The sequence below is a fragment of the Ochlerotatus camptorhynchus genome, unplaced genomic scaffold, assembly GCF_037179485.1.
Source record: "Ochlerotatus camptorhynchus isolate MF236.1 unplaced genomic scaffold, CSIRO-AGI_Acam_v1.1 ptg000230l, whole genome shotgun sequence".
Lineage (NCBI taxonomy): Eukaryota > Metazoa > Arthropoda > Insecta > Diptera > Culicidae > Ochlerotatus > Ochlerotatus camptorhynchus.
The window spans coordinates 418,580-442,772 of NW_027040720.1; the positions used below are offsets into that span (position 1 = coordinate 418,580).

At 40.2% G+C, this 24,193-nt stretch overlaps 1 protein-coding gene and 1 non-coding gene across 9 annotated transcripts in view; one reads left to right on the top strand and one right to left on the bottom strand.

The window, feature by feature from the left end:
• The window catches only part of inaE (inactivation no afterpotential E), a 366,550-nt gene that overhangs the window by 208,294 nt on the left and 134,063 nt on the right, over positions 1–24,193 (top strand). The window lies entirely within an intron of this gene.
• TRNAA-UGC (transfer RNA alanine (anticodon UGC)) lies at positions 4,132–4,203 on the bottom strand. Its single transcript has one exon. It is a non-coding gene; the product is annotated as a tRNA-Ala (tRNA).

Consider the following 24,193-nt stretch of genomic DNA (forward strand, 5'->3'; position numbering starts at 1 on the left):
GCTCTTCGGCGAAATGACATTCGGCGAAATGTCCTACTTCCCTTCACCAGTTCATGTCAATCTCGATCGCACTCACACACCTGAAAATTAAAATTTAGATTTCAGAAGTTTTTTTATTATGAAGAGCTTTGAATGTGTTGGTTTATTTCCTTTAAATTCCGTTATAACTGCTTATCTTTTGACAGATACGCGTATTTCGTCTACTACTTGCAGACTTCATCAGTGCCAAGTACTCAACACCACAGTATATTTTGATATTTATTTTTTTTTAAATAAATGGAAAGCTCTCACCATATTCTGCTCTTCCGTCGTCGATAATTGCTTCTTTTGGAATACTTTGGAGATTTTCTCTAACACTTCGTATTTCATTCCGTGCTTCACCGGCAGTTTCCTTCCGTAGATCGTCCTTGGTTGGTTGGTTCTAATATGATTCCGCCTTTTTTGGTCGATTTCATGTCCACTATATGTTATTGAATTGCCATGGTGATCTGGGACGAGGCTCACGTCCAAAGTGCGCTCTGTGTGCTAAAGGAGAATGAAAGAAATGCGAAAGGGATCAGTTTCCAAAAGTGACAGTTTCATCAGATTCCCCAACTAACCATACTCAAGCAAAGTAAAGTAAGAAAACACAAGCTATATTGCGACTATATGGTTACTTGGGTACTCATATGGCCGTCAGAATGGTTCATCGGTTGCGAAGTGAAGTATTTCTGAAAGTGATGCGTTATATTTCTCAATGTTTTGATTTTATCCTAACGTTACCTCAATGTTATATCACTGACAAGCAGACACAACACATTGAACATTTATCATTGTAAACCCTATCGCCATCTGTCGTATATACTTTGAATGGCAATACACTCAACAGATGGTTGTAGTGTGTAAACGTCAAACGCTGCCGAATTGATCTTGTGCACCACAAAAGGCGGTACTACCAACTAAGAAACATTTAAATTGACCGTTAAAAACGATGTCTGCTTTTCTGTGATCATACCTTCACTATCGCAACTTCGGGTAATCTGCGAAAGTACTTGCATTTTTCTCAGGCACTTTTGATCTAACTGCAATTACTCTCTCATACTCGAAATGTGCCACGATCAAATTGACGCAACGACGCCCTATACGCTCTCTGACCGAAGCGCAGGGAAGCACTTTCTCTGACAGTTTTCGGAAAATTGTAAGGGAACTTGACAGATATCCGAGGGGAATTCAGAGGTGTTTCGAGGAAGCTTCAGGGAAGCTCCGAGGGAACTGCAGAACATTTTCAACAATTTATAAGAAAACTGCTAAAAACTTCCCAGCATTTCACGAAGAACTTCAAAGAAGTTTCCTTGGAACTGATCACAAGTTCTTTTCCAACTTCCCAAAAAATGTTCTAGGGTTCTCTAGAATAAAATTTCTCGAAAGTTCGTGAACTTGTCGACAGATCCGTCAGATTCTTGAAGGTTCCGCCAGCTTCTCGAAAGTTTCGTGAACTTCTCTGAATTCCCTTAAAATTTTCTTAAGCTCCGTGAACTTCTCTGAAATTCTGTGAACTGAAAATACCTGAGCTTCACAGAAATTTCGTTAACGTCTCTGAAGAACCGTGAGCGTCTTTAAAGTTCCTTGAGCTTCTTTCATTGTTTGTGAACTTCCTTGCAATTCCATGAACTGGTCTGATTTTTTCGTAAACTTTTTCTAAAAAAACAAAAAACTAAACTAAACTAAACTTGTTGGAAAATCAGTGAACTTGTTTCGTGGAATTCTCGGAGAAGGAGAAGCTCAGAGAACTTCTTATAAGAATTCAGAGAAGTTCAGAAAACGTCTGACGCGAAGCTAAAAGTAATTCCAACGAGAAATTCAAGGAACTTACGAGGAAAAGTTTAGAGAATATCCGATAAGAATTCCGAGAAATTCTGAGAACTTCCGACGAAAAGTTCAAAATAAAATTCCAAAGGGCTGTTCCTAAAGAAATTTCAGAGAACCTCCGAAGAGAAGGTCTGTGAACATTAAGTTGGAAGTTCTCTGAAACTCTCCTTGCAAATTCTTTGAAATTTTCTCGGAAGTTTGATGAACTTCTAGTCGGAACATGACGCATGTTCCGTGAACTTGTCGGAAGTTCCGTGAACTTCTCAGAAGTTTCCTAAAGTTCAGAGAACTTCCGAGGAGAAGTTCAGAGGAACTTGAAATGAAGAGAACTTCCGACGAAAAATTCAACAAAATTCCAAAGAGAGGATCAGAGAACTTCTGACGGGAAATTCAGAGATCTACCCAGGAGAAGATCGGAGAACTTCCGAAGGGATGTTCCAAGAGGAAGTTCAGGGAAATTCCGAAGAGAATCTCAGAGAAGGTCTCTGGACATCTAGTTGGAAGTTCTCTAAACCTCTCCATTGAAATTCTTTGAACTTTTCGTCGGAAGTTCGATGAACTTCTAGTCGGAAAATGTCGGAAGCTTCGTGAACTTGTCAGAAGTTCCGTGAGCTTGTCCGAAGTTCCGCGAACTTGGAAGTTCCGTGAACTTCTCGGAAGTTTCCTGAAGTTCAGAGAACTTCCCACTAAAAATTCATAGAATTTCCGACTAGAAATTCAGCGAACTTCCAACAAGAACTTCAGAGACTGACGAGATGCTCAAAGAACTTCTGAGGATAGATTCAGAGATTTTCCGACTAGAAGTTTGGAAAATTTACGACGAAAAGTTCAAAGCACTTGTGAGGACGAGGGGGACGACTCTATCTACGATGCAGGAAAGATTGTGTTTTGCTGTGGCTAGCTGCGCGCATGCTGAGTAGATAGAAAGAAGATTGACGTCGATTCTAAAGATTTCCTGCAAAAAGATGATGTACGATGCAAGTAGATGCGAGAACTAAAAGAGGATTTTCCAAGATTGATTCGCTAGTGGGAGATTTGTTGAGCATCTAGACTTGAGATTTAGATGTGTCGCCCCCCTCGTGTGAGGATAGGTTCAGAGAACTTCCGACGTGGTGAGACTTTTGACAGCAAATTCCGAAGAGAAGTTCAAATAATTTCAGATACCTCCCGACAAGAAGTTCAGAGATCTTCCAAGGAGAATTTCCTAGGAGAAACTCAGAAAACTTCCGAGGAGAGGATCAGAGAACTTCCGTCAAAAAAATCAGAGAACTGTCAAGGAGAGGTTCAGGTGAACTTCCAACGAAATTTTCAAAGAAATTACGACGAGAAGTACAAAGAACTTCCGGTGAGAAGACTAGATAACTTTCAACGTGAAGTTCAGAGAATTTCCGATAGCTTCGGACGAGAAGTTCAGAGATCTTTCGACGAGAAGTTTAGAGAACTTCCGAAGAGAGGGGTTTTATTTTATTTTTTAATATTGTATAGCAGTCGTCAGAGCTGTTTTCCTGTGATACGATACAGAGGCACTATTAGCATCTATAACTTCATTTTTTTTTCTAGAGTACAAATCTCGGACACTATTGCGACTTAGTGCTTGTCTTGCCATATTTACTATATTGCAGCAATCGTTGAAATGCATATTTCGTCATTTTATGTTTAACATAAACAATTGCGTCACCACTAGAACTAAACTGAATTTCGCCAGTCCGAGTTGCGACTATCGATGTCAAAATCTCCGCTGGTGGCATTAAGAGTTCTTAAGTGCTGCCAGCTAAAACGGCATTTTAGTTTTCACTGAACCACTTTTCAGTCGCATAGAGTTCTCTACCACCGTTAGTATTGATGAGAAGTTTCACTAATACATGAAAATAAAAAATAAAACAAACCGCTGTCAAGTCGAAAACTTTGACAGCTGATTTCGTGGTTGAAAATAATAAACAAATCGATTTTACACGGCTACGCTAGCTAGGTTGTATTAGTGAGATCTTGCGTCGAGAAGTCAATAGTCTCTCTGCCACCGTTTTACTGGTTGAAAATAATAAACAAAGCAATTTTATACGGCTACACTAGCAACTGAGATCAATGACAACTTGCTACGAGAAGTCAACGCACAGTCAGTATAATGTAAATGGCCACCCACAATGGATACGTTGCGGTTGCGTTGATTTGACAGTTAACCCATAGGTTATCTGTCAAGCTTACGTCAACGGAGCGCAGCAACGTATCCATTGTGGGTGGCTCTGTCTACCGTACGTCTTGAAGCACATTTCCAAAAAAAAAAAATGGAGATACCGGGGATCGAACCCGGGGCCTTTCACATGCAAAGCGAACGCTCTACCACTGAGCTATATCCCCTTTCGTTATAAATCAGCTGCCAAAAGCTCATTTTGATATTTATCCTTCGATGAGATTCATCTATGGAACAAGAATTTAGTGAAATGAGATAAAACTAACACGGGTGTATTTACCTACTAGGTTAGGTTATAAAGTTATACATATTACGTACCTTAAACATGATTATATTTACGGTCCGCACAGCAGATACAATATATTAATTACCTTTAAATCTTGTTGTAAATGTCATTATGCAATCATATACTGAAGTGTAATGAAATCAAGCAGAACAATGCATTAGGTCCTACATTGATCGATTCTCTTCATCGACTTTCTCTTTCGTTAATAACTTGGGTATTGAATCATTTCTTGTCATGTTTGTCGTATAAACTGCTAGATAATAGCGTGTGTCATCGATCTGTGTGCTGAAATTAGCTGGGAATGTCTTAACATGACCGTGAGGATGTAAACAGAATGTCGACGAAGAGAATCTGCCAATGTTGCTTACGACCTAATGCATTGTTCAGCATGAATTATTATAGATTTTCAACTGTTTCTAAACTGAAATGCAATATGCAATTGATTTCAACATATTTTCTTTTTCATCAAACCGAATGAATAACGGAAAGTGATGTATGGATACCTGAGAACCTACCCAAGATTGTTTTTCCTGTTTAGTAGATTCTGCGACCAAAGCAGACATTTTGAAATGGCTAGTTTGGTATATAAGCAGGTCTACGTGTTTAAGGGGGTATTCCCAATCTTTTGCCTTTTTTCGGCCTGTTTTTCAATTAATTTTTTTCAAGGAAAATGAATAGTAATGCGCCTAACTCTTTGGGATTCTTGTTTATTGAACATTAAAGTTTACAAATAAATTTTTTTCGACATAAAAAAAGACATTGACGTCACAAAATGGCGACAAACAGACCCCTGTTCGCCGTAAACGCCTGGACGGGCGAAGACTTTTCTCTGGAACGGCTTCATCTGAAACAGATTTCGTGATGAAATTAATAATCTGCATAAGATTCTCTGGAGCTTCTCCCGTTGGCAGCAAAAAATCTTGCAAATTAACAAAATGGCGGCCATATGAAAAAACAGGCGATTTTTAGCCCGCTTTTTTGCAACTTTAAGGTGCTTCAAACAATGTTAAATGTTAATATGATATGCGCAAAGATTCAAGTCAATATCTCTTATAGTTTCTGAGAAAAATCTTCGCCCGATAAAAAAATGTGGTTTCGAGAAAAACGCGTTTAAAGTTTTGACTTTAGTTAAAACCATTTGGGGGTTCTTACCATTAGTCAGCTATGCCTGGACACCGAATTCGCTGATCAGAAAACGGCTTGGGGGGATGCAAGTATATAGTCTAAAGTACAAAAAAACGTGAAAAAAAAATTGATTTTTTAAAAAAAAAAATCGGGAATACCCCTTTAAAGAGATAAAAAGTATGTGTTTCCAATTGACTCGAAGAGTAATGGTTTTACATTAGAAAGGAAATATTGTGACGTCTAACAACCCGAACTTGACTTTTTTTAAATGAAAACATGACAGCTTCCTGCCTCCTTTTCCTCGAGCAGCTTATGTCTACAAACAAACAGGAAAACTCTTGTACAAATACATAGGGGAAATGGCTCTAATGTTGGCCTATGGATCTAAGATTGGGCCCATCGCTAAAAATCTACTTTTTATCAATTTTACCTAGATGAACGCGTCATTGGGACGGTACTAATGGATACTTTTGGTCGCTATTGAAAATTTAGACGATTGCTGATAATTTTTATTTGTAAGATGCAAGAAGAGGTGGTAAAGTTTGTGTATGACATATAAAATTTGTTTACCATATTTTCTTGCATCTTACAAATAAAAATTATCGTTATAGTATCGCATTGTTTCATAATTACGAAAAATAGATATTTTTGTAGAATAACAGTAGCACTGAATAGCTGGATTTATGTACAACTGACTGTTTTGAACAAGTATAAAATTGAATAACGAAATGACTAGTAATCCGGACGCATAGCCCATGTATCGGACACTTTTAAAAGTTCTTTATCACTTACCAGGCTTGCAATTGCTCATTACAGCTAAATGGCAGAACCGTTCCAGCAATTTATTGAATCTATCTATTTCCGTCACTTTGATTAGTACACATTCCTTTCCTAACACCTAATTCAGCACCGTAATCATCGTCAACATTGACGGAACACTTCACTGTGTCGTTTCGTTCCCAACTTAGTCAGTGATGTAGTTAGGTAGCTACAAAGGAAAGCTTACTTATTTCGTCCATCCGACGTTTCGACCTAGGGGGGCGTTACATCTAAATCTCAATTCTAGAAGCTCGAAAAAATCTCACACAAGTGAATCAATCTATGAAATTTCTCGCATCTACTTGCGTCGTGCATCGTCTTTTTGCATGAAATCTTCAGAATCGTCATCAATCTTCTTTATATCTACTCAGCGTGCGCGCAGCTAACCACAGCAGAAGTGACAGATGGAATCTTGCCGGTTAACCCTACTATCCGAGCGAAGTTATTTCTGACAGACAAGAAGTTAGATTTTGACAACCGTGACCGTTCGAGCCTCAGAAAACCAGTCGATCGACAATACAGGGATCAGAGTTGCGACCTATCACAATCACGATCGTCAAACAGCTGATGGTAGTAACGCTTGGTAAATTCCTATCAATGTGCTTGTCGAAGCAGTCTCCAAGACCATCCATTGACGAAAGAAGTAAAAAGCAACTGGTGACTGTCGTCTTCGGTGGTGAACCATCACCGATCTGGTCATTCCCGACAATCACGACACTCATCTGTGCTCGTTTTGAAGCAGTTGCTGCTTTGCTTGCTTATGTGAGTGTGTTGATGAGTGAGCCCAACAGGTTCCGTTTCATTTTGCCAGCTTTGTTTGTGGCTCACACAGTCGCGCGTGCCGAACGACGAACTTGGAAAGCGTAGGCATTGTTTTCACTTTCTTCTGTCGTTTCGCTTTTTCTCATCATCGTACTGCAGAAGGCTTCACTGTTTTCGTTGTGCTTTACAGCATCAGCAGCGACCATTACTGATGATTGTTGTTTGCCATGGCTCTACCTCTCATTGCGTGACAAAACGTACTGTCAGTTATAGTCGGTTGATGCGTTGACGAGTGTCGAGTGAGTGTCATGATATTTTGCATCACTGACAGGGATTTCCGAACATGGAAAATAATTTCCGAAACCCCGGATTAAATTTAACTCGGCAAATGGGACACAGCCTTAATGAGCTAGATTTACAAGGCAAGCAAATTGATCAACTCAGTTGAATTCAACTGACGCAAATTGAACGTGTATACCTTGCCATTCAAGTGAGTTGATCAATTGACTTGAATTGAAGAATGTTGAACCTGGCTCAACTTTTCGAGCCAATTGAATTCAACTGACTTCCCTTGTTTAAACCCAGCTTAAAGCAACTGCAAAGCAGTTGACGGGATACAGTTCGCAACGCGAAATCCAATCCCTGGCTACGTCCCTCTCCCCAACACCCAAGTCGCTTATTAACACCAACCGGCACAAAACTTCCTCTCGTCTTACCGTCCACTGCTGGTTGCTGCTGCCAGGCCGCCATCAGAGATTAACAAGGACGCGACGGAAATGTTATTAAATTTAATAAAACAGACAAGCAGCTTTCTCTCGGCCGTGTGTATTTGTGTGCAAACATGCTCGAACACGTTCCCGCATCGGGAGCCAACACCGGATCCGCAAAGCAGCGCTCTACTGCCTCTTGCGCTGTTCGGCACGGCATGGACCCAGTGATGCCACATATACGGATTTGATTTCTGGAATCATGCAGATTTTATGGAAATTTTCGATACATACATCTGTTAAAAAAATATACCGATCTATACAGATTTTTAAAGCTGAAAAATCAATAAAGATGGGTGGAACTCAAAATACAGATTGAAAATGTGGCATCACTGCGGCAGGGACCGGAGCTTTTCTGCCGCTCGTTTCCGCTCAGTTTGTCAAGAAGAGTACGAAAATGAAAACAACCCACTTCTCCGCCTCCTACTAGTTAGCTGCTAGTACTGTTCTGTACACGGCCGGCAATACAGCGACATGTACAGTTGTACAGCTCATCATAACCGGAGGCTGTCACATTAGGGTGCTTCATTAAAAAAAAAACAAGTGTCTGCAATCTTATAGGACTCTCTTCACATTGATTCATAACTTCAAAATTTGAGCCTAGAATTAAAAGCTTAATATGAAGGGCATATTAAGGAGATTCCGAGGAATATTCCAAGGAAATATTATATAAAATTATGGAAAAAAATTTGAAAAGTATCTTTTAAATTAAAAAAATCGGGCAAGGACATTTCGAGATAAACACTTTTTTTTTAAATTACTGAAAACATTTTTAAGTATTTTTTTCTTAAAAAAAATATATTATTTTTCTCTACAATTTTGCGTTTACAATTTTTCGATCAGAAGTGCCGTTTCGATGATGCCATTTTTTAAAAATTTTAAAAGATCTTAAATGGCCGAATTTTAGAATAAATATGAATCATTAACACACGATTATGCAAAGTTCCATACAAATCATAGAAGGTCGTGTTTTTTTTCCGATTTGTCATTTTGCATGGAACTGCTCAATATTGAATTCATCCAAGTTTTAGAATCAAAAAAATCAAAATTCGAGAAAATTTGAAAAAAAAATAAATTTAAACATGAATCTTTAAAGATTATAAAAATTCCAGTACATGTTGTAATTTTATCAAGTGCGGAACCTTACAAAGTTTACCAAACTCAGAATCTTATCAATATTTTTTTTCTATTTCTAAGATCTCAAAAATTTGTTGTCCGGGTTATATGCTTTCATGTTCAGGATTAAAAAAAAAACAAATCTATATAGGGGAAATGGATGTAATGTCGGCCTAAATGCTCCTAATTCGGGCCCATACATAAATGTGACTAAATTTTCAATAACGACTAAAAATATCCATTAGTACCGTCCTAATGACGCGTTCATTTACATAGAATTGATCGGAGTGATTTGAGATTTGGGCGTAATTGCTTTCGTAAACAAAGACGTCAAATGCCGATTTCTCTTGAATTAAAGCTCAATCTCATAAACAAACTATACCAAATGATAGAGGAATCATTCCTCTACCTCATAGCGTTATTAGTTTTCGAGATTGACCCTTTATTCGTGGGAAATCAGTGATTGACGTGTTTGTTTACAAATGCAATTACGCCCAAATCTCTAATCACTCCGGAAATAGCTGATTTTTAGCGATGGGCTCAATCTTAGATCCATAGGCCAACATTAGAGTAATTTCCTCTATATAAAAATTTATTTCTGTCTGTTACCCTATTTTTTTTTTTGGCAAGGTGGAAACCTTCAGCAGGCCATCGTGCCACCGCTTGATGACTGGGCGCACAGTCGCGTTGACACGGTGTGTGGGATTCTTACCGTACTAAAACCTCCTTGGACGCCTTGCCCTTTTCCCCCGGAACCACTTGTCATATTACTTCGGAGCATTACGCACCTCACTTTACCTCTTGGCGCTTCCAGTTCGCTGATCGTCTCTCCAATTTGTGAGCCATTTAGCCCCCAGCGTCACGTTCTACTCGGTTATTCCCGATGGTGGATTCAGCCTACTCTGACGGAGAGTTCTCCCGGCTTCGGCTTTCAGTTTGCACTTGTGTGAGCACATTACTACTTTCTAGTTGGTCTTCCCGCCATTTTTGCTGCAGCGCTGACATGATCTGCGTTACTGCTCTGCTGACGGCGTTAAAGGTGCCCTCCCCTCGACACATTTCTTCAAATCTAGGACATTAGAAGACCACGTGCTCTGGTGATTCTTCCACATTTCCACACTCCGGACAGAAGGGTGACGTTGTGTGTCCGAACCGATGCAGGTACTTCCTGAAGCAGCCATGACCAGACAGGAACATGCTTCCTGTTCACCCAGGTCGAAATAATCGGTATTAGCTTGTGTGTCCATCTACCACTTAGCCATCGACACCGTTCTCACCACTCGCATGGCCATGAGCCGGAACGTACTGTTCAATTTCCTTTGGTTCTGCTTCATTTTCAGCGCTTCAATCCAGACTGGACCTCCGTACCTCAGTATCGATGAGGACACACTAGCCAGAAGACGCCTCTTGCTGCTGCTTGGACCAAAATTTTTCGGCATGATTCTGGCTATTGCGTTGATGACATTCGCCGCCTTCTCGCAAGCATATTCGATGTGGCTGCTAAAGTTTAGCCGGTCGTCGATCATCACTCCAACGGTGATTTCTGCCCGCTGCACTGCTTTGCAGTTACTGACCAACATCACTTCTGCCTTGTGGTGGGCTATCTGCAGCTTCGCTCCTTGCATCCAGTTACCAATCGTATCTATCGCTTCGGCTGCCAACATTTCCACTTCTTCCAGCGTCTCACCGGTTACCGTCAAGACGACATCGTCCGCAAAGCCAACGATCTCAACTCCTTTGGGCAGCTTGAGCGTCAGCACGCCATTGTACATTCTGTTCCAGAGCGTGGGACCTAGAATAGAGCCTTGGGGAACTCCCGCCGTGATTCTAAGCGATTTTTGCCCCGTGTCTGTCGCGTAGACCAGGACCCGGTTCTGGAAGTAACTACTTAGAATCCTGCAGAGGTAGTCTGGAACCCTCATTCTATGGAGCGCCTTGGCGATGGCCTCCCAGCTGGCGCTATTGAATGCATTCTTCACATCAATCGTAATCACGGCGCAGTATCGATTTCCTCTCCGCTTCTGTTTGGAAGCTTTCTCGGCACTGTCAATCACTGTCCGAATTGCATCCACCGTCGATCTCCCTTTCCGGAATCCAAACTGTCTTTCCGACAATCCGTGTTCACTCTCCGTGCATTTCGTCAGCCTGTTCAGGATGATCCTTTCCAAGTATCCAGCAAGCATATTGGCATATACGATGCAGGATCCACTTCGGCGGTTTTACGGGCTTCGGCAACAGCACAAGCTTTTGGACCTTCCACCTATCAGGGAACTGACCCTCGTCCAGACATTTCTGCAGCACCATCCTGAACATGTCCGGGAACGTCTGGATCGCAGCCTTCAACGCTTGGGAATTCCATCCGGGCCGGGAGCTGTCTGTCCTGTCTGTCCTGTCTGTCCTGTCTGTCCTGTCTGTCCTGTCTGTCCTGTCTGTCCTGTCTGTCCTGTCTGTCCTGTCTGTCCTGTCTGTCCTGTCTGTCCTGTCTGTCCTGTCTGTCCTGTCTGTCCTGTCTGTCCTGTCTGTCCTGTCTGTCCTGTCTGTCCTGTCTGTCCTGTCTGTCCTGTCTGTCCTGTCTGTCCTGTCTGTCCTGTCTGTCCTGTCTGTCCTGTCTGTCCTGTCTGTCTGTCTGTCTGTCTAACTACTTAACCGATCGGTGTGAAAATTTGTATGCAGGAGTTTTTGGGGCAGGGAAATTTTCTTGTGATGGTTCGAGATCCCTCCCCCTTATGTAAAGGGGGGCTCCCATACAAATGAAACAGAAATTTCTGCATAACTCGAGAACTAATCAAGCAAATGGAACCAAATTTGAAATTTGGCATGTGGTGGCCATAGGGGGTAGCCCCTTAGATAAGAGGGGGGGCTGCGTAAAATATAGCATGCTTTTTTTTGTTAATTGGTGCATAAACTCAAGCCAGTGCTGCAAAATCTCGACAGTACACGGTGATATTGACAATTCTGCTTTGGTCACTCATTTTAGCTAACATTCATAGTCAAGGCAAACCATGTCAATTGTCAATGACAATGGTGTCAGTGACGAACATGTGCATATTTGTTTATTACCTAAATTTGTAACAAAATTAAATGACTTGAGCAAAACAATTACATGGATCCATTTTAGTGAACAAGTATCTACGTCCTGAGCTACTTGGATAACAATAATGTGACACAGAATGTACTAAATTACACTTTTTGTTACCAGGTGAATCTTTGTCATTGACGAAAAAATGAATGAGATTTTGACGAAGGTTTTTTTGAGGATCAAGTCTGTCAGTGACTATGTGACGAACAATTTTGTCAATATCGCGCGAAAGTCTGTCAATGACAATGACAAATCTCAGCACTGACTCAAGCTAATATTGAATACCGAGCAAGGCCGGGCACAGTCAGCTAGTAAATCATAATTCGAACGCTTTTATGTGAATGTGAAATGGTTCGATAATAAATTGTATTTTAAAAACTTTGCGGAAAATCTCAGCAGATTTTTGACAAAATCCAAATGAAAACCTGTGGTGGATTTCGCGAGAAATTAAAGGAAAATCAGGCACAGAAAATACTACTAAGCTACTCTGAATAAAGTTTCTTCAAGTTCTCTAAATTTGGCAGAATTTCATTGTAGTCTTATGATCATATTCAAAATTCCGGAAATTGCTCCAAAAACAGGAAAAAAATTTTGTTTCTGAAAAAGCTTAAAATTTGAACATACTAAAAAACATTAAATGCTCCAGCACAAGGAAAAAATTGCTGTATTAATTTAACAAATTCAGTCCAGTGGTGACTGGGAAATTGGAAATCCGGGAAACATCTAGGAATTCAAAATCACCGGGGAAATACCGGGAGCATCCCGTGATTTCAGACGACATATCGGGAAAAAATAAACTTCAACCTCTCTCTAGAAAAAAAATATTCTCTACCTTGAAACATCTTAAGACCCTTAAGAATAGACTAGATTTTCACAATGCAGTTACTTTGAAGAACTATTAAGAGAATTTTGATGAAATTTCCACCGGAATTTTGAGGAGATATTAGAATAAATTCCAGGGATAACACCAAAGTATTTCAGGGAAGAACTCCAAGAGATTTTTTAAATACAGTAATAAACCAATTTTGTCAGCCGTATTCACATATCAGACTTGTATAACCGTAATTCCAAATCATTCTCATTCGTCTTCAAGATGGATGAAAAAGCGCATGGGTTTCGTAGAATATTAGAAAAGATTTTCGAAAAGGAGGCTGACAAAATCGGGTCATTACTGTATAGGAGAGTTTAGAATAGAGCTCCAAGTGAAATGTAGGAAGAGTTCCAGATGGATTTTAAATAGAGTTCAGTGTTAAAATTTGTGGTTGTTCTGAGAAAAATTCTATGACAACAGTGACAAGGATTCCTGGTCATTTTCTAATGAAGATTCCAAATAAATTCTGAGAAGCAATTTTGGAGAGTTCTAATGATAATTCGAAGGAAATTTCGAGGTCATTGAGTTCTAAGGTAAGTTCCAAAATAATACTAGGGAAAATTCCAAGCTAGTTTTAAAAATAATATCAAGTGTAAGAATTCACAGAGAGTTCCAAGGGAGTTCTGAGAAGTTACCCAAGGGAATGCAATTTTGAGAGTAAGATTTCAAAGAAATTACGAGAAGATTTCAAAGAAATTACGAGAAGATTTCAAAGAAATTACGAGAAGATTTTCAAGGATATTTTCAAGAAGAATATAGATAATTTCAATACTTGTTGTTGTTAAGAGACGAACTTGCTAAAGGCTGAAAGCCTCTACAATAAAGCAAAACTGTAGTTTATTAATTTATTTGATAAGACTCGGTCGAATTAACTTTACAGAGCCGAGGATTCTTGTTCACTATACAATACATCTTAAAACTATAGTCAAAATATACAACACAATAAATACTTTATCTTCCGCTGTCCAATAAGCCTCCTCCGTCAGAACGGGAGCCGCTTCCAGTAGTTTCATTGTGTAGCAGTATCGCCAACGATGGGCAGAGCGCTTCCATTGCAGCAATGGACGCAAAAAGTGGTCAGCACTCACACACTCATCACGAAACGGTTGCTTTCCAAAGTCGACGACGCATCGACCGAAAGAACTGCTGATGAAGAACAATGAGGAGGACCACACAATGGTTGCTGCCGAGTAAACAGACGATCGCGTGACACACATCGAGAGTGACCTGCTTCTGTCGACAGCCGAGTGAACACTGAATTTCAATACTTGTCTGACTTGAATTGTATGGAAACTCTATGGAGAATCTTTTAATTTTGTCGAACCTCTTCAAGGAATCCCTTTATGAAGAGCTTTTGAGTGTGTTGAATTATTTCCTTTTAATTCCATTATAATTGCATATCTTTTGACAGATACGCGTATTTCATCTTCTACTTGCAGACTTAATCAGTGCCAAGTGGTGTACTTGGCACTGATGAAGTCTGCAAGTAGTAGACGGAGTAGTAACGGAATTAAAAGGAAATAAATCAACACATTCAAAAGCTCTTCATCTCTATGCAGAGTTTAAGCGATTTGTTAATAGAATTTTGAAACAAAGCTTCAGTGAATTCTTGCAAGAATTATTTAAAAATATCAGTAAATCTCAGATTTTTGTAAGGATTGTTCTGCATTTCCTTGAAAGTTCCTATAATTAATTAACGAAACTGCACTGAAGATCTATGATCTCTCTTGGCATACTTGAATCAGCTATAAAAATAATGAAACTGCTTAAAAATCTTTAAACTTCTCTAAAGGTCTCTTATCCTCTTTGAAAATATCGAAACATTGCTGAAGTTTTCGGAAATTCCCAGAGTTTCTTGGAACTTCTTCAAAGTTCCTGTAATATCCATGAAGTTAATTGAACGGTTCTCGAAGCCGGTTGGACAAAAGGTTGAAACACATAATGTCCATGGACAAAAGGTCGAAGGGCAAAAAGTCGATTGGACAAAATGTCAAAGGGACAAAATGTTGAAATGGATAAACGGTCGAAAGAACAAAAAGGTCGAATTGAACTTAGATGAACAAAAGGTCGCATGGACAAAATGTCCAAGGGAGAAAAGTTCGAAATGGATAAAAAGTCGAATGCACAAAAGGTATAAGTGGACCAAAGGCTGCAATAGACAAACGGTCGAATGGACAAAAGTTAGAAATGGACAAAAAGTCGAAATGAACGAAAGGTCTACATCCTTGAGATGTTCCAACTGCTTCTTCAGTTTCCGGGAATCCAACTGTTGTGCAGGGATATCCAGCTTGTGCACCGTACGAGCTTCCATCAAATCCTAGCGATACGGCGAATTTTTGACGGAGATCTCGAACGTAACTTTCTTCGACCGATTTTCTGTCCGCTGAACACCATTTGTCCAGCAAATCGACCACGCTTCAATCGGCATCTTCTTGATCCGGCGACACCAGTTGGACACAAAACGGAACACTACTGCTACCGTTCGCACCATCACCGTCCACCGAGAAATATGCTGCATCCTCTCCATCAACCCCTCAGGCAACAGAATATGATGCAGCAGCACGCTTGAGCGTAGCAACAATCAATACGAAACTAACGATTTTAAATTGGCTCACCACTTTAGTAGCCTATTGGTCCCAAGCAAACGATTAACGTACCCTATTCTAGTCGAAATTCTAGTACTACGCAATGTTTGTTTTGATTCGCTATGAAAGATTGACAGATAAAATGAGGGGTTATTGGTTTTTCCTATGTTTTGAGGGGTGATTCGACAAGCTTGGGACCGAAGATAGTACCAGAGGTGAGCCAAAAAGTTGAGCACGTTTCTTCGGGACCTACTTGTCTTAGAGTTACCTCTATGAGCGTAGTTCTTCTTTAACCTCCATCACCGGACACCCACGACACCACAGTATACGAATCGCAACACAGGAACCACTTCAAAACAGGAACGGAATGACTACCGCAGATTGACTTCATCAGCCGCGCGCCTAGAACAGCAGCCTCTAGCTCCATTCGTGGCGTAGAAAGGTACTGCAATGGTGCCACCTTCGCTTTTGTCGAATGCGCAGTGAACGACTCCGCTGTCCTCAAATCGGAAATAAGCAACGCCCATAAGCCGCATCGCCAGCATATGTGAACACATACAACTATACCGTATCGTACGCCTTCGAATCAGTGATGCCACATATACAGATTTATCTGTAATTATACAGATTTTTGTCAATATTTTGATAAAAATATCTGTATATACAGATTACAGATTTTTCAAAAATATACAGATTTTTCAGATTTTTCAGATTTTTCAAATGAGGGGAAAATATGTTATACTATTTTTTATATTTTTTAATTCCGAATAATAATCTTTTCTTACTTTTGAACAGCTTGAATTCAATCTGAGCATCAAACCCAAATCGTCTTTTTCACTAAATAAATTATCATTGTTTTACCTTCGAATGGACTTGGAATCTTTTGAATGGACTTCTGATGTTCAGATGCTCTGATTTCTCGTTGGAAGAAATAGTAGTTTCCCTTTCTATTTGTCGAAGAGTCAACTGGGTATATTGATATTTGATTAACAAAATTTCAGAAATAAAGAACATTGCAAGGGGCAATCAAATCTGCACACTGTGCCGAAACACAGCATGACACATTGTTCGGCACATTAAGGCACACTTTGACAAGGAAGACACAAACAATATAATATAAAACGGCACCACTGTTGAGTGTTGACATTTTGTAAATCGTTTCTAAGGTTTACTACTCGGGTCAATACTTTGTTTACTCACAAACGAAACTAGTGGGATAATGTCATACATAAAGCTGGTGATACAAGGATTCAATCAAGAAGTTGTAAACGACATACGGATACCCACTGGTGTTGGGGATCATTCGAAACAATCTGTAAGTATTGTCTGAATCGTGAATCTCTTCAAACCTAGCAAAACTAAGTCCGTCTCTTCCGATTTCCACAGCAAAAATCACAGCGGATCGTGTTTTCATCTAGAACAGCTTCTATCAGGGCCTCACTTCAGTCGAGTTCATCTATGTACACCATGGCCGGTCCAGAGCGTCTTGTCGATATGGCAGTCAAGACGGTTGAAACGGGTTTCCTCTAGAGACGATTCCTTTTCAATTGAGGATGAAACTATTGTGAAAAATGCGAACGGCCACACCAACAATTTTATCAATATCAAGCAAATGGATCCCAACTATACAACAGGGATGGCAGAACACCTGCACTATTCTGTCATTCGTATGAAAATAAGAGTACCATGCATGCTGCGAAGATCGGATTTAATTGTGGAACGATGAGCATCGGGCATCTATAGTTTGATGAATCTTCATATTCACTATTGGAAAAGTTCACCAAAACGCACTCATGACCTTTTTCCTTGATGAACTTCGTGAAATATCGTGAAAGTTTTTCCAATGCTGCTCACATTCTAGCCCACATGCTGTCCCACTGGAGGCTTTATTCTAGAACACACTTCTTATTTTTGAACATAACATTTGATACTGTCATGTGTATCCAATCTCGAATCGTACAACGAAGGATCAGAACAATATCTTCTGCGAGAGTTGAGGTACATCAACAATTTTGTTATACATAATGAACACTAAAGAAGAAAACAAGTTAGCGGCGGTCAGATTTGGCTCCCGGTCTTGCCGAGTATCTTCGGGACGGAAATTTTCACATTTTCTCCTGCGTTTTTCCTCGGGTATTCTTGTCAGTCATTAGTCTTTATTGGTGTGGTCTTTGATAGGCCAACCACAGGAATTTAAAGCGATGTCCATAGAATATCGAAACGTGTATCTGTAATGCTATATGCTCTTGAATCACCAATTGCCCACGTTTGTCATCTGTGTGGAGCTGACTAGATTGGGCGGAATCTTCTCTAGTTCTATACAGATCTAAGGCGCCTGATAAAGCACTTCCGCTGAAGTCTGTGGTGGCCGAGGGGGGCGACACATCTAAATCTCAAGTTTAGATGCTCAACAAATTTCACACTAGCGAATCTATCTTCGAAAAATCTTCTTTCATTTGCCACATCTACTTGCATCGCTCATCATCTTTTTGCAGGAAATCTTCAGAATCGTCATCAATCTACTTTCTATCTACTCAGCATGCGCGCAGCTAGCCATATCAAAACACAATCTTTTTTGCATCGTAGATAGAGTCGTCCCCCTCGGTGGTGGCTGACAATCCTAATTTCAACTTATGACAGTTCTTCAGGGGAAGGCATCATAATCAGCGATACGATAGACTTGGGTTATATCTTTTAGGACACGCACTTCTGAGTCGATCAGATGATTTAAACTGGTTCGACGATGTTGCTCCAAGCGTGGGAATTAACTATGCTTGGTTTGATGGTTTGCAGTTTCTCTTCCACCTCCCGACCCACTAATGATCAATGAGAATGGAGGTGAATGTCTACCATGATCCATCAGAGAAATTGAGAATGTAAACAAAAATATAAAATTCATAACTTTCAGGGTTACCAAACACCTTGATAAGCATACTTTAATTGTCCTTAATAGGTACGTTCGGCAGAGCGCTTGGCACAGCTTTTGACACAACTTATAACTCGGCACAAATTAAGGTGTGCAGAGTTGAACACCCCTTGGAATAAAGGGTGATACGGTCAAAATTTGGTCAATATCAACTTGACATATTTCTTTCAATTTTGCATTTAAAAAACCTGAACACCCCTCATTTTGAAGGTGTGTGTGTGTAGAATGTTGCTCCTATTTTGATTTTGGAATTCACTCTTCAGTTGTCAAAATACCGTCCAAGCAAGAAGAGCAGCGTATCAAAATTTTGCTCGCGCATCGCGAAAATCCGAGCTACTCGCACGCAAAGTTGGCAAAATCGCTAAAAGTTGCCAAATCAACCGTTACAAATGTAATTAAAGTGTTTGGGGAACGTTTGTCGACAGCCAGGAAGTCTGGATCGGGGGGAAATCGAAAACCGGAAGCCGCTGAGACGACAAAGAGAGTTGCCGGTAGTTTCAAGCGAAACCCTAACCTCTCTCTCCGAGATGCCGCAAATAAGCTGGGTGTATCGTCTACAACCGTGCATCGAGCCAAAAAACGAGCCGGACTATCGACTTACAAGAAGGTAGTGACTCCAAATCGCGATGATAAACAAAATACGACGGCCAAAGCGCGATCCCGGAGGCTGTACACGACGATGCTGACGAAGTTTGACTGCGTGGTAATGGACGACGAAACCTACGTCAAAGCCGACTACAAGCAGCTTCCGGGACAGGAGTTTTATACGGCAAAAGGAAGGGGAAAGGTAGCAGATGTTTTCAAGCACATGAAACTGTCAAAGTTCGCAAAGAAATATCTGGTTTGGCAAGCCATCTGTACCTGTGGCTTGAAAAGCAGCATTTTCATAGCTTCCGGGACTGTCAACCAAGAAATTTACGTGAAAGAGTGTTTGAATAAACGTCTGCTGCCTTTCCTGAAGAAACACGGTTGTTCCGTACTGTTTTGGCCGGATTTGGCATCTTGCCATTACGGTAAAAAGGCCATGGAGTGGTACGCCGCCAACAACGTGCAGGTGGTTCCCAAGGACAAGAACCCTCCCAACACGAAAGAGCTAAGCCCAATTGAGAAATACTGGGCTATTGTCAAGCGGAACCTAAAGAAGACCAAAAAAACTGCTAAGGGCGAGCAGCAGTTCAAGGCAAACTGGCTTTCTGCGGCGAAGAAGGTGGACAAGGTGGCTGTACAAAATCTGATGGCAGGGGTCAAGCGTAAGGCCCGGCAATTCGGATTTGGAAAAGCGGAAGCCTAACTGAATATTTTTCCTGAATTTTATACTAATTGAACTTGAAAAAGAAATTTAATTTGATTTTTTAAATAAACGATTTCACCGATTTACACGCGTTTTCCCTTGACCAAATTTTGACCGTATCACCCTTTATTGCATACAATTCGACTAAACTTTCAGTAAAAGTTTTGTGTTAAAACTTATTGAAAAATTACGGAGTTGAAAAAAAAAACAAATGTCCAGATAAAGGTTGTCATAATTACAGACATACAAAAAATAAAATTCTAGAAATTGTGATAGTTACTTCATTAAGAAAATCTTCAGCCGGAAACAGATTGGCCTCTTACAACTGGAACTTAATGTTTTATATTTTCAATCTATAGAAAAGATACACACCACTTAACAAAAATTTTGTAGGATTTGGGGATTTTTCAAATAGACAAATTCTTTAGAAAGCATGGCTGTGATTAGTAATTTTTCAAGATTCTAAACTTTGAACAAAGTCCTTCTAAACAATGAATTAACTCAATGGAGATTTACGTAAAGCTGCACTAAGACCAAAATATTGAAATTTTACAGATTTGTTTACAGATTTTTGTCAGTCAGATACAGATTAAAAAGATTTTTTGCGATGAAAATACAGATTGAAAATCGAAAAATGTGGCATCACTGCTTCGAATCTAGTCTGCCCAGATAGCACCTAGGAGCTCGGATCTCGTCAATCAGATGGAATAACTGTGTCCATTTCACCCACCGTTCGTAGTGTTTCGCGGTCAGCCTTTCGTCCCACTTGATACCGTTACGCCACAAATCCTGCATGAGGATGCGGCCATGTATGAGCAGAGGAGCCAAGAACTGCTTTGGATCGAACATACTCATTATACACCGTAACGCAATCCTCTTCGTTGGCCAATCACCTTCCCGAATGTATGGCTGAAGGTCTTACCGAACCACCGTCGAGAGGCTGAAGTTATCTCTCTCTGGGTCCCACAACATCCCCAAGACTTGTTCGAATTCGCAGGACTTGTTCACCTCTAGTGGCTTCGTCGCGCACTTACAAGTATTGCATTCATTCCAGACAATATTTTAGTAATTTTAGATGAAAACATTGCTTCGCTTTATTTAGTACATTGTGGTATTTATAAGTTATAGCCACAACTTGTTTGTAAAAATTTATCAGGTTGTATAATTGCTTTTGTCTCCCAGAAGCTCCGTTATCGACATCAAATTTTTCACTTCTGAATGAAAGTCATCCGATGCTGACGCAAAAAATCTGGTTGCCGTTTAGTCCGACGAAAAATAAATCACAAACAGTGCTGCTTGTTCGCAACATTTTCTCTTGCCGGGACTCTTATTATAACATCGACTCTGATAGGACCAACATATAAATTTTGATCAGTGTTTGGACTACTAGATCCAAAGCTCAGCAATATTTGAGAAATTTTAACTTCTTCCATAGTAATCCCCATTCAAACTTCCAACCATTTGGGCGACCTCTAAAATCGATCTTTACCATTTTTAGCACAGACTCATATTTTGGTGTTATGAATCAAACTGATTGCAAATACTTGCTCAAAATGAAGCACCCTACTGTCACACTCTGTACTGTATATATGTATATAGGCGAGCAAGCATGCGAGTCAAGCTGCGAAACATAACCTACTACTACTCTACTACTGCTTTGCTGCTAATAATCGCATATCAGTCCCTTCTCTTCACGATTTCCAAACCATATGGGACAGTTATGCGATTATGGGCTGAATGCCTGCTGTACGAGTGGTACAACTGATTTCAAGAAGGGAAGAAGAACGCCGGAAAAAAAGTTGATGAAAAGGGATTTCCGTTCTCGTTCCGTCCTCGAAGAGGAACGTTAACCTACCCATTCTGAATGGGAATAAAATATTTGCGCCACCGAAAAATCCTATCTGAATCCCAGCCCCAGCTTGTGTTCTTCAGCGTGGTTGTGGACGTGGTTCCCCGCTGTTGGTCGCTCGAACCCCTTTTCCACAGGAACGCTCGGAATGCAGAAGACCGGTCTATAATTAAAAATTAAATTCATTCAATCTCGGAGGCACACTTCCTGGCGATTATTGGACACGGAGAAAATACTGTTGCGAATGATGGTGCTTCCGGATAACGGATGCGTATCGAAGTTGTTTCTGTGATATAATTTTTCGATCGGACCTACAATGCCCGCTATACGAGCATCCAATTCTCATCACATTTTTTTTATCGTTCGATAAATTTCCCCATTTCCCGAAAGCGACTCACGCGGAAAACGCATTCGTTTTAATCTGCCATCATCCATTTTATTAGCCGGCCAACATTGGCTCCTGACTCCTGATCGTTGGGGGATGCGGTTGAAAAAGCTAGTGAAAGATTTGGGATTTTGGCGAGCCCTGGTGGTCAGGTCAAACGTGCAGCAGTCGTTTACTGCTGGTTTGCTCGAGGGCTCTACAATGTAGGGTTAAACCCGAGCTATCATCAATCACCGAGACCATCGTCGTCAAGAGACTGAACCGGATGAGGGTTGAACAAAAAAGCTTAAAACAATTTTCGGTTAGGAAAGTGTGCAGAGGTACGGGTTTTTACCAGAAAAACGATGGAAGCGTTTGATATATTTTTTGCTGTACACAAAGCAAAAAAAAAACAAACACAAGCATTGAACGCCTCTGGGGATCAGCAACAAGCTCATATTGAAAATAGTTGCTAAAATGCTATGGATGTGGAAAATACAATATCTTGCACAAAGCTATAACGCTTTTTTAACGCCGAGGCAATTAAGGTACCCACAATCATTAAACAAACGTGTTTTGGGTACCCTAATAAAAATTGTATGGTTAATTTGCTTAACGACATGTTCTGGGTATCATCCAAACCATTTGTGGAATAGTTCAATGATTTGGGTTATCGTTCGTTTATGGTTATTTTTTATTAGGGTATGCGTACCAAAGTAGATATCTAGTAAATTACTAATAACATGCCTTAAAAAATGGGCCAGAATTGTATGGACATGATCTGTATACATATCTTCACCAAAATCATTTCAATTCATTCACGCATTCTAAATAAAAGATCGAGCACATTCAAGTTAATTAACTGTATACATGATATTTTCTTAACCTTCCTCGAATATTAAGAAACAGTAACACATAATACATTAGGGTCATATTGACCCTGATCCCCCCTTTGTAGAATTGTGAAACCGACACGCAATGTTTACACCTCATCTCAAAGGTAAGATCAGTGCTGGCAAAATCATCAATCAATTGATATTTTTCCGCTCACATACGCTCTCAATATCATGCTTGATACTGATTTTACACGCTCCTTTGATATTGCGAAACTATCACAATATAACATATGTGGAACTTCATGCAAAATAACTGACTAAAAGTTGGCCCCTTTTTTTTGTATTGCCTCAGTGGTATAACTGGTATAGTTGGCCATCGATCTGTCAAAATAAAATTTTCATGATATCGACACTGAGCGTTCACAAGGACCAATGTTGAAAACGTAAACAATGGCTTCCTTCGTAAATTTCTCGTAGTTCAAAGTCAGTCCATGCACCAATTCCAGATAGGGGGAGTCTCCTTCTACATAATCATAGTGGTGGTTTACTTTAGTGGTTTTTCATTCTCAAGAATTTTCCGAAAAAGTAATTGTTTACGTTTGCGACATTGGCTCTTTTGAAAGAGAAGTAGATATATGATTGCATGCTCAGTAAGCATTGACGTTTCCCCACATTTTTGCCATAACTACAAACCAACACACTCAAACCTCTTCATAAAGGGATTCCGTTAAGAGGTTCGACAAATTTAAAAGATTTATCAGAACTTATTTTGGAGCAGAATGCAGTAAGCATCTATCGTAATATCCTGTTTGTTTAAAACTCCGCCTTGAGAAATTTGCCAAAAACTTTGGAGGCATTGAGAATTCTATCCGCAAAAAATTACAAAATTGTTTCTTTACGCATTTTTAATAGAAACTAAGCGATCGATTCAACCTCTGGTGGTGAATAGGAGAACGTCAAAATAGTGTTGTGAGCAGAAATTGCTGATAAATTGATTCATCTGAGTAGATCTGGTTCTCTGTGGTCCAAGAAAAAAGCACCGGGAGAACTACTGATTTCGGGTCGAATGGATAAAGTACGCGAGACTTGTTTAGGTTATCAAATTCAACTGTACATATCTATATTTCAATTATCTGCCTTATATATCTAATAGTAGTGGGAAACAATTAGCGGGTGTACAAAGGGGATATTATTTGCATATTGGAGATGGGAAGAGAGACAAAGCCTTTGCAAACTCAAAGAAAGGCGATAATAGTAGCCGAGATCGCTGCAGGAGGTTTTCTCAAATTCCGTCACAACATAAACCGCCCACCAAATTACGCCAAGAAATTTTAAGCTCCATTCCGTCCTGGCACGTACTCGTCGTCGTCCAAAGGGATCCGCCGGATTCGTCGAACATCACGCCGCACGATACCATTTGGGGTTCTAATAGCCACCACCCTAACGTAGCCAACGGATCCAGGGAAAGTGTCGACGATGCG